We start from the raw sequence: 12,543 nt of genomic DNA on the forward strand, positions 1-12,543 counted from the left end.
AGGCGTCTACACAGCCCTCTCAGGGAAGTGAGCACATTTCTGGGCTGGCGGAGTCTCCAGGCTGGTTCTGACCGAGCGGTTTCCTAAGATCTCAGCGGCTACGTCTCAGCAGCCTGCAGCTTTCCTGGGCACAAGTCACAGATGAGTCTTTCTCCTTCTTCACATTTTCCTTCATTTCCCAAAACTTTCTGCAGTATTACATCTTATTTTAATAATCAGGAGGAAAAGTTAATTGTTACAACTTCCAGATGCCCACGGCCTTGGGGAGGCCAGGCATCAGCGGTGCCCAGTGTCTGCTGCTGCCTCCTGAATGCTGCCTGAGGTATCCCTGACTGGATTTGCTCCTAAGGTAGGGCTCTGATGAGACCTCCCAAACGGCGCTCAGGTCTGGAACAGGTTTTGAAAATGCCAGTGCCTGCCTGCACTTCTTACTCCTGTTATAGGCCCATTAGTTGACTCAGTTCTGAGACCCTGACTCAGCCAGGGGGCTCTCTGGGGCCCTCACCCTCTCTGAGGCCTCTGCCTATCACCTGGCTAGATCCTTGGCTTAGTCACCACTCCGCCCCTGGCAGTGGCCTTCTTCGCTCTGCCCTGGCTCTGTCTTACCTCCTGCCCTCCCTCTTGGCTTTACTCCTGCTTTGACCCCAAATCCCCCTAACCCCCCAACCCTGGGTCCGATGGACCCCTGTGCTCCCTGCAGATGGGATGGGCAATGCTTCCTGGGCTCTCATCAACCGTCCCCACAACCCCATTTCCAGGGCACATCTCAGCCACAGCAGCAGCTGCAGAAACCTGGCTGGTGAAGCGCATGGGCTTTGGCGTCAGACCGCTGTGTTCAAATTCTGGCACACCTGCTTTCCAGGTCTGTGACCTTGGATGACTCACTGGGACTCAGTGAACCCGGCTGTAAAATGGGGATAGCATTAACCCTCGTGGAAATGGAAACCCCATTTCCACGAGGATTAAGTGGATAACGCATGTGAAGCATAGCATAGCCGGGCACATAGGCAGGGCCCAGTCAACATCAGCATCATTGGTCATCTCTTAACCTCTCCGCACCTTGTCTGTAAAATGGGGGTAGTAGCACTGCCAGCCTCACAGGATGACTGGGCGACTGGGTGATGGCCAGGATCAACTAAGCAGATATGTGTAGAGTGCTCAGAACAGGATCTGGCCCAAGTAAGTGCCACATACATGAGGGTGATGATTGCTGATGTGATGCCATTACAATGAGATCCAGGGCATGGGCAGAAAGTAGGGAGGAGGTTTTGAGGATTGGAGATTCCCTGCTCATCATGCATGGATGTGGTCAGAGGGACCAGGGGCAGGGTGGCCTCAACAGCTTCACTGGAAGTGGTTGTGGGATCACTTGCTGTTTCTGGTTTCTGTCTGGTAGGCCAGGAGGGAGGCCGAGGCTGAACCCACGGAACAACCTCTGTACACAGACAGCAGGCTTAGAGGCGATGGGAAAGGACACACAGTTTGGGGTCAGCCGCAATTGAGGAGGCCAGGAAGAAAATGGGCTTTGGCCTTCCTCAGACTTCTGAAGGGGCCTGAGTGCTTGATGTTCGTGATGGGTGAGTGGGTGGATGGATGGATGTCTGGACCCATGGATGATTGAATGGGCAAAAGGTCCTAGGATGGGCACATGGGTGGCTGACTGGCTGGCTAGCTGGATCTACTGATGGATGGATGGATGGATGGATGGATGAGTGAACTGTGGGTGGATGGTGGATAGTGGATCGGTGGGTAGAGGAATCCATGGATGACTGGATGAATTGACAGATGACAGTGGACCAGTGGTTGACTGTATCAATGAATGAACAGAATTATATACAGGAATGGGAGGCTGGATGGACAGATGGATGGATGGACCCATCTGGATAAATCACAGGATGTTTATCAGCTGGCTGGTGGGGCCAATGAATTCATGGACTGAGGTGTGTAGGGACAGATGGGCAGATGGCCGTATGATGATGGAAGATGGAGAAATGTTTGGGATGCAATTTAGCTTCTTGCATTGAAGAGTTACTGAATTGATATTAATCACATAGAATGGAGTGGGAAGGAGTGGAGGGGTGTGGGCAGATAAGGTCCTAGATGACCTTCGCAGGTCCTAGATGACCTCTGGCTCTATCCAGAGGCCTGTGCTTGCTCCAGGACAATTGGGAGCCACCCTGTAGCCTGTAGCCTAGAGCTGGGGCCCCTTTCCTGTTTCCCTGGGGCATTCGGCTTTGCACTTGGCTGGCTGGGTTAGTCCTTCCTGCCTTTCTTAACTCTTTGTTTGCCTTGTTTTTGTGAGGAAGCTGCCTTTGGGGTTGGTGAGAGGGGAGGAGCTGCCTCAGAGGGGCAGATGTAAGCTTCACGTGACCTTAGGAGCAGAGACAGGACCAGCCTGAGGCAGATAGCCCAGCTGTTGCCCCAGGCTGGCCCAGGAGCTTGAATTTCCCAGAGGATCCTGAGCATAGAGGTGTGGGTGGGGCAGGGGTGGTCCGCAGAACTGCTTCTGTTCCCACCTGCTGTATGATCCGGACTAGTGCTTTCACTTCCCTCCACCTTGGGCTTCTCATATGGGCCATCATGGGTTGGATTGGGTGGTGCCCCTGTGCCTTCTAGGAGCCAGCGTGGGGATGTGAACCTCAGAGATAAACCAGAAGCCTTCTTTGCCCTCCCCCGTCATCTCTGTGCTGACCCCTGCCCCAGCCCAGCTGACAGTGATGGGCGGACCCTAGTGAGGACTGCCTGACTGTACCCGGTGGGCTGCTGGGGACTCTGGGGCAGATGGGGGAGCCACAGTAAGACTGAGGGGTGGGGGGCGGTGCAGGCAGAGATGAGGCTGCCAGACACGGGCTGGCGTCCAGGCTCTGCAGGGAGACCAGGCTCCAGCTAATTACTTCCCACCCACCCGCATCCTCCCTCCTCCCACACGCAGGCTCACGTGTGTGCGTGCTGCCGATGCACCCCAGATCACCCCGCCCCGGCCACCCCGGACCCTCCATGCCCCCTGCAGAGAGCCCCCACAGCAGCCGACCCCACGTGCCCCCACATCTCCCCTCCCACTGCCCACACTGCCTGGAGACACAATTGCAGCCTCCTCCTGAAAGACATCAGGCACCCCTGCGGTCACAAACACCCACCCAGCCAGCATGCCCTGTCCTCCACACAGACACAGCCCCCTCCCCAACCCCGCGAGGCCTAGGCTTGCCCCCCCATCACCCCTCGACCCCCAGGTCCTGCAGGCAGGGCTTTCCAGGGGCCTTGGTGGACCCCCTGCCCCAGTGTTCCTCTCCCTCCCTGCAACAAGAGCAGAAACAATCTAGCGGGGGACTTGTGTGTGAAGTGGGGTCTCAGAGAGGAATTTCTGGGTCCCGCAGGTCTAGGCCTTGGGGGTGGACACTCATCTTCTGCCTCTCTGAGCCTCAGTCTCCCCATCTGTGCAGTGGGCTGAGGATGCCCAGGGAGCCTGGATGTGCCCCATCCAGTGCCCCCCAACTTGCTAGTCAACACCCTCCTCCCGGCCCCTCTGGGGAGGCCCACCCCTCCTCCTCCCACCCCAGGCCACCTGCTTGTGGCTCCAGCCCCCACACCTCTGCCTTCCTCTCCCCTAGGACTTCGTGACCACCCTTCTACCAGCCACACCCTGCCCCCGCCCTACCTCAGTCTTCCTTCTCACCCTGCACTGGCTGTCTCCCAAGTCTCCACGTCCCTGTGGGTGCCTCAGTCACCACCCTGGCCTCTCAGTCCTGGGCTCCGAGGCTCCCACAGCCCTCCCCAGTGTGCTTCCCCATCCCTCTCGTGACATACCACACTGCATCAACACCGGCATGCCCTGCCTCTGGAAGCCTGGGTCCCCCAACATCTCCCTGGCCGTACCCCAACCCCCAACTCAGGATGCCCTGTACCTGGTTCTTGCTGCCCCAGGCCCCCGTCCCCCACTTACCTTCTCTGAGTTTCCCTCCCACCCAGCCCTGCCATGTCAAGTCCCTCTGGGCGGGCTCCACCGAGCCAGTCCTCAGCTCCCTCACTGCCACCCCCAACTGGCAGGACCCCATCCCGGGAAAGCCCTGAGCCTGCTGCACACCGAGCTAGGCGGCAGGGCTGGCGGGCGCAGACTCCCCTCTGATGCAGACCATCCCTTCCACACCTCCTGCTGCCAAACCATCACACTCACCCGGGCCCTCCCCATGGCCTGGCCGCTGGCTTCAGACCTACCCGCTCCGGCCCCCTCTCATCACGCTGTCAGTTCCACCACCTCCCATGTCTTCTCCAAATCAACTGTGTCCCTGCTCTCTGCTCCTGAAGCCATGCTCTCCAGGCACTTAGAAAACAAAAGCAAAATCTGCCCTCAAGTCTCAGCTTCCCCAGCTCCTACTAGCTCCTTCCTCCTTTTTGTGAAAGAATCTACATTCGAGGTCTTCCACTCAAGGTTCCTCCTTGCAGCAGGCTTCTGCCCACGGCTGCTGTGCACCCCTGGAAACCACTGCAAGAACACAGCTTGCTACCTGCTCCGTGTCCTGAGGGGGTCCCAGTTGCCCCGTGGTGGTGGAGGGCACTTGGGCCCACTGGCTTCCGCTTGGGTTTGCCCAGACACTGAGGGTAGAGAGTGAGTTGGGGTACTGATTCTCCAACACCCTCACCCCCTGCCCAAGTGTCGTGAGCTGGCTGCTCCCCTGAACAAAGGACCCACCCTCCCTGGGTCCTCTCCACCCGATTCCACCCTTGGGTTCCAGGCTCCAGTAACCGTCCCTCCCCTCATCCTTCTTTGCCTGGGTGGGGAGGAGCTGTCCCTGCTGTCTCTACCCTGGAAGACAAGCAGGCCCTGCAGTGCCCCCACCCTTCCCACACCTTCCTAACCCTCCTCTTTACTAGGCTTTCCTGATGTCACCTGATTTGTGTGGGCTGGGGTCTCTTACGGGCCCTGACTGGCATGGCTCCTCTGTCCTGCCACTCAGGGGTCCCTTCTCAGGCCTCTCAGTGGCCTTCGGTATGGTTATCTACACCTCTTCTCCTGAAACCTTCTCTTCTCCAGGTGCCTGGGACCTCATGCTCTGGTTTCCTTTCTCCCTGGTAGGCTCATCCTGAGCCCAGAAACCCGGGATGCGCGGGGTTCTGCTCGGGGCATTCATTTCTGACCTGCAGGGGCTGGGCCCAGGGGCCCCTGGGTCTTCGCTGCCTCTCACCTTGCCTGGGCCACCTTGCCCACTCTTGAACATGGATAGGCGCTGAACACTGTTGGCTCCAAGGCCTCCCTGCTGAGGTCAGGCTGCCCCATGCCCCCAGCTGCCCCTTGGATGCCTGTGCTGAGACATCTGGTGGGGGGGTTGGAAAGCCCAAATGCCCTGCTGACCAGCTTCTCTGGGCCACCCCCATCTCTCAGGTGGAACCACTATCCTCTTGGTTGTGCAAATCAGATCTTTCTCCTCCCGCTATACCTCCCTGTGTCCCCAAGTCCCGTGACTGCCCTCCACTGACCCCACCTGCCATCTCTGCTCCCATCTCCACAGGCCAGGTTCTTGCCCCTCCCCAGCATGGAGGCAGCTCCTCCCTGCCATCCGCCTGCCACCCATGGGGCCTGCCTGGGCTAACTCCCCTCCCTGGCAAGCCCCCTCTTCAGCCCCTTGCCACTCAGCCTCCCGTCTCGGGTGATTTCCACCCATGCATGTTTGAGGCCGTCTTTGACCCTGAGCCCTTAAACACAAGCTCCATGTGCATGGTCACCCTTCCTCTCCTGGTTCGCCGCCTAACACATCCCATCTCCGCTGAAGGGCCACCTCCGCGGCAGCTGCCATATTATTATTGTCTCTCAGAAGCTGCAAGGCTCACCACGCAGACGGATGGTGGGGATGAGGCCGCACGCCCGCACAGAGCACTTGGCGGTCAGTCGTGTTAAGGCCACGTGGTGGGACCAGGACCCCAGCACACTGTTCCGGAGCCCCGCCTGTGGCAATGATTAGGAAGAAAGGCAAAGGCCCCTTCCCTCCTCCACCCCATAGAGCTGGAATCCACATCAGGGACTTCTCCCGGGGAGATAAATGCCTTTCTCCATCCAGCAGTACCAGGAATGCCCACGACCCTCGTGGAGTGAGGAGGACTTGCTGCGGTCAGGGAGAGGAGCCCCCAGGCCTCGCCCACCCTGGGTGCTCTTTGTGGCCTCCCCAGACCCTTTCAGAGTCCCCTTGGTGACGCCTGCGTGGGCGGCGTGGCTCCAGAAAGTGGCTGCTGAGTGTGTTCGCTCCGCTCCTCCCCGCGGGCGGTGGGCTGTTGTCTCATGCGCAGAGGCAGGCTTTGCTAGGAGGAGCAGGTGATGCCCGGGGACACCGGGCTGGGCGAGGCTTCAGGCCCTCAGCTACCCAGTAGTACCTACCCTGAGCCAGCAGGCAGGGTCCAGGCTGGGCTAGGCCCCGCTGGAGCCAGCCGTGGCCTCAGATAACCCCCTCTCAGCCTCCTGTTCAGAAACACGGCGGTGGGGGGAGCGGGGCTTGTTGGCTCGGCGACGTGGAGTGTTTGTCATGTTCTGTGATGTGGTCGTGGATGCCTGCCATCATTTATCATTATAATTAAGTACAATTTGGCAGGAGGGTGGGTGGGGGAGCTGTCAGACCTGCTCGCTGCGCCTGCCCGCACCACAACGGCAGCACGAACCCAGTGGCACTGGTGGAAGGGGCCTGGGGGAGACTCCTCTGCCAACCTTTTTGTGCTGGCGAGGTGTGGCTGGAGTAGGGACTGTCCCCTGTCCCCGCCAGCCCCTGCCCACCCTCTTCATGGAGCTGAAGTCACCCTTGCATAAGAAATCAGCCCTGCCACCAGCCCCGGCAGCCTGGGGCCGACTGCCACCCACAGGGCACCTTGCTTCCCAGGGAATGGTCTCCTGGTCCCCAGCACAGCTGGAGGCAGACTCAGGGGGACCCAGCTTGGCGCCGGGTGCTTCCCCTCGAGGGCGAGTGTGGGGTCTGACCACAGAGAGAAGTTGGGGGCTGGGTACCCGCATCTGCTTCTCTTTCCCGGCTGAGGGCCCTTGGGCCTGCTCCCCTCTTGGGGCCTATGCAAAATGGTGGTTGAGAAGACCAATGAGAGAAGGTGGGCTCTGGCCACACATCAGAGCCTCAGGGAGCCCCCACTTCGCAGCCCCCTTCTTAAACAGTCTCCTACTTATGGCCCCTTAATTACATGTATAACTGTCTCTTAAATAGTCTCTTCCTCACCAGCGTGTAAGTTCCAGAGGGCAAGGATGGTGCGTGGGAGGAATCCCTGTGCATTCCAGAAACATGCATCTGATCAATGAGGAAATGCATGAGCCGTGCCTGCTTGCAGGTGAGTCGGCCTGTCTCTCCCTGCAGGTTCACTCACCTTCTTCTAGCCTGGGGTTTTGGGCTCAGAGAAGGGTCGCAGTGTCTTCACAGACTCAGAGACAAATATTTAGGCCGGTGCAAAATTCATTGCGGTTTTTGGCCTTTGAAAATAATGGCAAAAACCGCAATGAATTTTGCATCGACCTAAGTACAACACTGTGTGTTTGTTGATCAATGGAAGGAGAGCAGGACTGTTAGAACAGACACAACAGGGATCCCTAACTCACACCGGGGAGGAAATCTTAGGGGGACTTCCAGACGAGATGAAATCTGAGTTGATACTTAAGGAGGTGTTGGCATTAAACACACTCAGAAATAAGGAATCATCAGAGACAGCAATTTGGCAAACTTTTCTGAGGGTGCTTGCAGGGCCTGGGTCTTGTGGCTGGGTCATGGGGTTCTGGTCTGATGGGAAGACAGGCGTGGATGCAGTGCAGCCTGGGGCTCCTTGCCAGCAGGAGTCAGAAGTCACCATTCATGGAGGCTTCCCTTGGGGAGGCCAGAGATGGAAGAGAGGTTTTATCTTTTTTTTTTTTTTTCTTTTTTTTGAGACAGTCTTGCTCTGTTGCCCAGACTGGCGTGCAGTGACAAGATCTCAGCTTACTGCAACCTCCACCTCCAAGGTTCAAGTGATTCTCCTGTCTCAGCCTCCTTAGTAGCTGGGATTACAGGCATGCACCAACACATCTGGCTAATTTTTGTATTTTTAGTAGAGATGGGGTTTCACCATGTTGGCCACCTGACAGGTTTTATCTTACATGTTACTTTTGATCCAATGGTTGCCCTGTACACTGTGTGGAGAAGGATTCTGTTGTTTAATATGAGCTTAGTGGGAAAGATTGATTGGTGATTGATTGATGATGTCTGCCATGAGTACGGAGGGTACAAGCTAGGGCATGCTTGCTGTAGGTTTAGTATTCCTGTTTCAGACTGTAGAGTGCGGACTCTCAGGAAAAGATGTTGGACATTACTGGGCTGAAACTTCTTGTATTATGGAAGGGGAAACTGAGCCTCAGAGAAACTCACAGGAAAACTGTGAGTAGGGACATCACAAGTCAATGGTAGAACAGGGCTCTCTTTCTTGCTGGCTGGGAGGCTGCCCCCGTCAGCAGAGGGATCTCAGGTGGGTCTGGAAGAGGATGTTTTGGGAGTTCCAGCCCCACCACTTGCAACTGCATGAATGGGGCAAGTCATGTCAACTCTCCAACCTCATTTGTACAATGGGGTTGATTAGGTTGTTTTAGGGCTAAAAGAGACCCTTCGGTTTATAGGTGTTTGTGGAGTGTTTGTTACTGGGCACACTTGTTGCTAGGATACACAGTTGAGAAAAACAGAACTGGATCCTCCTGTACATTGCTTACAGGGAGATAAACTTTGCTCAAATAATGACTCCTGAACGAGCAGAATCCAGTACACGGGTGGGCCCTGTGGAACCACTGTCAAGGCCCTGCTGCATGGTAAGCATTAAAATACAGCCGCCCTGGTGGCGGGATTCTCACTGCGGGGGTGTGCTGAGTGAGGGGTGAGGGCGCTAGGATGCAGCCCATCCCCACATTCCTGTGGGCCCCGGGGGGTGGGGGCTACCTCCTCCTGGGGGAGGTGCCTTTCTCTAAATCCCACAGAGACATCATAGGGGCTGGTGACTGCCTTAGTCGCTAACTGTGTGGCTGTTGCCTGTGAGATCCTGCCCCCCAGACAAGCTGAGCAAGGCAGCCAGGTCAGACGGCTGCAGCATCTCTCTGGGAGAACACGTGGGGACCAGCTCTGTGGCCAGGGCCCTGGGTGGCCTTGGGGAAATGCTTCGTCTCTCTGGGCTTCCGTGTGCCCCTGTACAAGGGCACTGAGGCCTGGCATGCACATATCTGGTGGCAGCCCTGTTAGGAGGAAGGCCTTGCCACCCCACTCTGCCCCAAAGGAGCATTTCCGGGATAGTGCAAGCGTTCCTGGGATCTTCCTGGGCCCACAGTGCTGGAACCCTGCCCTAGACTCCACTGCTCACATTGTCACTAGCTGCAGCCCTCTCTGCATGCCCACCACACCGCTTCTCAACTGGGCACAGCTCCTGCTCCTGGCTTTGCCTGAGCTGCGCTTTACACCTGATGTGGACCCCCTGCCCTTCCATCCTGCTCTCCTTTGAGGCCCACAGATGCCATGTCCTCCACATCTGAGGATTCTGGAGGCTGGCAGGGCTTCTGGACGAATCTGAGCGCTTGCACTCTGGAGGCCCTGCCACAGTGGCAACTGCCCACCACGGGCAATTCTGTAGACCCTGCTTAGAAGAGAGTGCCCATCCAGAACAGCCCTGCTCCTGCCCGGAGACTCAAGATGGAGCTCAGGAGTTCAGACTGTGTGGCAGCGGCTGTGGACTGCAGGGGTGATGGCCGTGGCTGGCACCTGAAGCTGCAGCTCTCAAGACCTTGGTCCCAAGGATGGGGGCTTCCACTCCCAACCGTGAGCTCACTTGCTGGGAAACTTGCCAAACCCCGTGTGTGGGTCTGGGCATCAAATGAACTTGCAGCCTCTTCCTTCATTTCCCTTTCCGGTATTTTACTGGGGGAGGGCCGTGGGCATCAGACATGCGGGTTTTGGGGAGGGAGGTAATGGCAGAGTGGGGTTCGTGAGCACCAGCCCCTCCTGAAAGTTGTGGGTGCTGCCGTTTGTTAGACATCCCGGCTAGCTCCTTCTCCCACATGAGCCCCCGGGGTCCTCACTGGGCATTGGCCTCATTTTCCTCTGGGTTCTCCCAGGCCCTGCACACAGTAGGTGGGCAGCACACAGTCATGATGGCCATTTTTAACCCCACCACCTTGATCAAGACCTGGAGAGCTGGGGCATCAGAGCGGAGGTCAACAGACTCGGAGCCCAGCTCGCCTGGGGTTGAGCTGTTGTTGCCGACATGGAACCTGATCCCGTGATTAATGGGTCCAGGAAATGATCCCTAGCTCAGCTGGCCAGTCCGGTCAGCCTGGCAGCACGGGCCCACGCGGTTCAGGGATGGCCAGGAAGGCCTGCTGCGGGAGGGCTGGCGGGGGTGGCTGGCTGGGCTGTGGCTACAATGCTGGGGCCATGGGGGTCTGGGGGCCTCTTTCCAGGAATGCAATGACCGACTCCCTCCCTTCCCCCTGTGTCTCCCAACAGGGCCCCCCCTGCCCCTCTCAGTTTCTCCAGGCTTCCTGCCCACAGCCCTGGACCACTGGTGCCAATGTGGAGGCAGACAGCTGGTTCCCTAACCATTCCCGAAACCTGTCCGAACCCCTCCCCCACCTCCTGATTCTAGACCTCCCCATCCCCACCCCCATGCCCAAAGGCTCCTGGGAGTCTCCCGGGGCACCACCTTGCACACACACCATGGAGTCCTGTGGCCACCCTAGTCACACACTGTGCATCTCTGGGGGCAGGGCTTGAACATCCAGGGTGAGGGGTCCGGGTTCCAGGCCCCAGGGCCAGGCCAGGCAGCCAGGAAGGTGCCCTGAGCTTTGGTCCTTCAGGGCTTGGCACGAGTGAACATCTTCCCAGGCCATTGTGTTGCAATCCTTCTTGGCCACCGACCTCTGTTTCTCTGGCAATTGCAGGATTTTGCCGCTGTTATTTGGGCAATGTTTTTTTTCCTTCTAAATCACCACTCTGGAAGAAGGAACTCAGCTCAGAATGAGCTGGCTTCCATTGTTTTACTTCTTTCCACAAGCAGCACCACAGCTCCCCGCCAGGTGCCCTGTCCAAGTGTTTCCAGGCACAGTGGCAGCCTGGGGGTCACCCTGAGGTGGGGCTGCGGCCAGGGCTGGGTGGTTCCCTGGGTTATGCAGGTCTGACCTCTTGGGCCTGGAGGCTTCTAGCGCTTAGTGTTTGGGCTGCATCGTGGGTGACCTTGAAGCCCTCTCTGCTCCTGTGCCTGCTCTGGTTGAGAACTTCCCCAGCACCTGCTATGTGCGGGGCACAGGCCTGGCGCTGGTCTCCAGTATCATTCTAGCCCCACCCTGAGCTCTCAGAGGAGCAGATACCTGGCGAATGAATGGCAGGACTGGGCTTCTAGGCTGGGTCTGCACCCCCAGTCCCCGCCTCACATCACTGTGTGCTCAGGGAGGGCGAGCCTGGCCATGCTAGCTGGGATTCCTCCCAGGTGCACGTCCTTCACAGCTTCTAAATCCTTCTCAGAGCCGTCATCATCTAGGGCGCCGCTGCAGACTCTGGAGTCCACTTAGTGATGACTCACTCCCATTCCAGGCATCAGTGGCCTCGGGCTCAGAGAGGTCAAGGTGCTTACAGAAAGCCACACAGCTGTAAGTGATGGGGCAGGGGCTGGACACCAGATCTGTGTGTCTCCTGGTGTGAAGAAGGCCAAACTGGGGCATCAACACCAACCTCTGTCCCAGGTGGGAGGTTTGGGAACAGCCCTGCTGTACGTGAAGGGCCCAGCCATATCTGGCCTAGCAAGGTGTCCCCAAAAATGAACCCCTTCATGTCCACCCCACTCCGTTATGGTGGGTGACAGGGGACTCGCCTATCCCTACCCCACTCCGTTATGGTGGGTGACCGGGGACTTGTGGGGTCCTCAGGCTCATGTTTGGTTCCAGTGATGAGGAAACTGAGGTCAAGATGGGGCAGGGTGGGCTTGTGATGTCCTAGGTCCCTCCAGCGCTGCCATCCCGGGATCTCAGTGACGTCTTTTTCTGGGCCCCATGATGTTTGGGGCAACATTGAGAGGCTTCTCTGCTCCTTCCTCATGAGACCTTGGGCTCTGTCCAAGACCAACTGCAGACTGGAAATACAAAGAAAAGTTGGTCCCTGTCATCCTCAAGGGGACCCGATGCTGTTGGGATTCTTGGCTCCCCATATCTGCCTTCTGTGAGCTCGCTGTCACCCCAGTAGTGGACAGAGGGTAAGAGGGAGTCATGGCAGTACTGGACACAGGCACTCTCCTCGCCCCCTCGCTTCTGTCTGGGTCGGCGATTGTTCTGGCCCCACTACCTGGCAGGGCTGAAGGCAGAGGTTGGGGTGCTCACCTTGCAGCTCCCTCAGGGGTTCTCCAAGAGAGGCTTTCCCAGCCAGGCCCTGCCTCGGCGCCTCCCTCGCAGCCCTCCTTCCTCTTACGGGTCTGTGTGGTCCCAGTGCCTGCTAGGTGGATGCTTTCTGAATAAAAGCATAGACCTTCTGGGGTAGGACATGCCTATGCCGAAACCTATGGACATTTTAATAT

The 12,543-nt window shown here is 57.8% G+C and overlaps 1 long non-coding RNA gene across 1 annotated transcript; it reads left to right on the top strand.

The window, feature by feature from the left end:
- Nucleotides 1-747: 747 nt before the first annotated feature.
- LOC105467398 (uncharacterized) lies at nucleotides 748-10,349 on the top strand. The gene is made up of 4 exons (XR_978802.2): nucleotides 748-862; nucleotides 7,206-7,311; nucleotides 8,713-8,806; nucleotides 9,616-10,349. It is a non-coding gene; the product is annotated as an uncharacterized lncRNA (long non-coding RNA).
- Nucleotides 10,350-12,543: the final 2,194 nt, after the last annotated feature.

The sequence above is a fragment of the Macaca nemestrina genome, chromosome 7, assembly GCF_043159975.1.
Source record: "Macaca nemestrina isolate mMacNem1 chromosome 7, mMacNem.hap1, whole genome shotgun sequence".
Taxonomy (NCBI): domain Eukaryota; kingdom Metazoa; phylum Chordata; class Mammalia; order Primates; family Cercopithecidae; genus Macaca; species Macaca nemestrina.